Source organism: Phyllobates terribilis, unplaced genomic scaffold (assembly GCF_046119375.1).
Source record: "Phyllobates terribilis strain yellow unplaced genomic scaffold, ASM4611937v1 Scaffold_17__1_contigs__length_24005725, whole genome shotgun sequence".
NCBI classification, from domain to species: domain Eukaryota; kingdom Metazoa; phylum Chordata; class Amphibia; order Anura; family Dendrobatidae; genus Phyllobates; species Phyllobates terribilis.
Window position 1 is genome coordinate 6,335,242 of NW_027362777.1, and position 2,805 is coordinate 6,338,046.

The following is a 2,805-nucleotide window of genomic DNA, read 5'->3' on the forward strand; positions in this document are numbered from 1 at the left end:
TCAGGGGTCACATGATCAGGGGCCTCAGTGGATGCAGGACTCTGCTGTGCTGGTTGTCATGGTGCTGGATGAGCTGAAGTTTATGTGTGGGGTCAGGAGGGGTTTACAGTGTGGATATAGCAGAGCCGCGTGTGTACGAGGTGTACGGAGCAGAGCCGTGTGTGTACGAGGTGTACGGAGCAGAGCCGCGTGTGTACGAGGTGTACGGAGCAGAGCCGCATGTGTACGAGGTGTACGGAGCAGAGCCGCGTGTGTACGAGGTGTACGGAGCGGAGCCGCGCGTGTACGAGGTGTACGGAGCGGAGCCGCGCGTGTACGAGGCGTGCGGAGCCGCGCGTGTACGAGGCGTACGGAGCGGAGCCGCGCGTGTACGAGGCGTGCGGAGCGGAGCCGCGCGTGTACGAGGCGTGCGGAGCGGAGCCGCGCGTGTACGAGGCGTACGGAGCGGAGCCGCGCGTGTACGAGGCGTACGGAGCGGAGCCGCGCGTGTACGAGGCGTACGGAGCGGAGCCGCGCGTGTACGGAGCGGAGCCGCGCGTGTACGAGGTGTACGGAGCGGAGCCGCGCGTGTACGAGGCGTGCGGAGCCGCGCGTGTACGAGGCGTACGGAGCGGAGCCGCGCGTGTACGAGGCGTGCGGAGCGGAGCCGCGCGTGTACGAGGCGTACGGAGCGGAGCCGCGCGTGTACGAGGCGTACGGAGCGGAGCCGCGCGTGTACGAGGCGTACGGAGCGGAGCCGCGCGTGTACGAGGCGTACGGAGCCGCGCGTGTACGAGGCGTACGGAGCGGAGCCACGCGTGTACGAGGCGTACGGAGCGGAGCCGCTCGTTCGAGGTGTACGGGGCGGAGTCGCGCGTGTACGAGGTGTACGGAGCCGTGTGTGTACGGAGCCATGTGTGTACGGAGCCGTGTGTGTACAGTGCCGTGTGTGTACAGAGCCGTGTGTGTACGCTGTATACAGCTGTATACTCCCCAAGTTCGGTTGCAGACACCGCGGCTCTTTATCAGACTGTAGAAGAACTGACACTGGACACTCGGTAAAACTGCGCTCGGACGTCTCTTGTTTCTCGCACAGATATTGATAACATAAGATGGAGTCAGACGAACCCTCCTACAAAACCTGATAACAAAGTCATTACTACAGGACTGGATGAGAAAGGGATTTATTCTACAAGAAACGCTGGAGCCACAAATGAGAGAATCCGGGCCCCGTGGCTGGATACTCCGGACCCCCAGCGTGTTAGGAGCAGACGGGGTCTTTGTCCCTGGAGCTTCTCTGCTCGGTATAATGAGACTCTGATCTTGTTCTTATAAAGAGGGTTGGAGTAAAATAGAAGCTGCCTGAATATGAGGACCTTGTCTGATCTCTATGTCCTTGTGTACAGAGCTATGGAGATAGCGCTATTCTCTGTATAATAGATGTGATGTCGCTGGAGCCCTAATATTCCTGTACAGGGGTCTCTGTAGAGATAATCTTACCCCAGCATTATGGATCGGGAGAAGGGAAAAGGGATTGGGGACATTTTATTGTAATTTCCCTGTAATAAAATATAACGGATTAATAAAAAGTGTTTCGTTTTCCCACCATTTTGTCTGTAGGAGGTAAAGAGCCGAGGCTGAAGATGCTTTAGCTACAAAAGGCCCCACTATCAGTATTTGGTCAGTATTTTTTCTCAGGAGTGGGTGATAAATGCAGAATTGGTGACTTGTTTCTATTATACCTTTTCTCTGATTGTTCCTCACCTGGTTTTGGCTCCCACTCCTGAGAAAAAATACTGACCGAATACTGATAGTGGGGCCGTGGCCAAAGAGGGAGGATTGGAAACTCCGAATGTCCTTGTCTATTTGGGGATTAGGAGTTAGGAAAAGGGGCAGGAGAACATTTTGGGTTTTGTTTTGGGGGCAAGAGATGCAATATTTGTCCATATAGTGTAAATATATGAATACAGTTCGGTCCAGAAATATTTGGACAGTGAATCTTTGTGATTTCAGCTCTGCAGGCCACTAATTTGGATTTTAAAATGAAACAACTGAGATGTAATTGAAGCGGAGACTTTCAGGTTTAATTAAAAGGATTAAACAAAAATCTCCTGTGAAACGTTTAGGAATTACGACCATTTTTCTACGAAGCCTCCTCATTTCAGGGGCTGAAAAGTAATTGGAGAAATTAACTTTACCATAAATAAAATGCTCATTAATACTTTGTAGAGAATCCTTTGCAGCTGTGACGGCCTGAAGTCTGGAAGCCATGGACGTCACTAAACGCTGGGTTTCCTCCTTTGTGAGGCTTTGCCGCCTTTACTGCAGTGACTTCAGTTGTTGGTTGTTTGTGGGTCTTTCTCCCTTATGTTTTGTCTTCAGCCTGTGAAATGCAGCTCGATGGGGTCGAGATCTGGTTACTGACGTGACCATTGCGCCATCACAGAATATTTCACTGCTTTACAGTAAAAAACTCCAGAGTTGCTTTCGCACTATGTTTGGGTCATTGTCCATCTGTATTGTGAAGAACTGATCATATGACTGCTGTCCATGTGATCTTCTCTGCCCAGCCACATGACCGTGACTATAATGATGTGATCGTACATCACTTCCCATTCTGCCACCACATTATTCATTATCATGTGTTTTTTTTTATGTGCCGAATCCGTCAGCACCTCCAGTATTGGCGCGTCAGCGGTGAGATGACTGCTTCCTCTCACGTGTTGGTCGCATCACATGAAAACAGCACCATCAATCATGCACACAGGCACCTTGTTTTCAGTGGGCGGGCCATCTGAAGATAGTGTCTGAAGTCACTACCGCTTC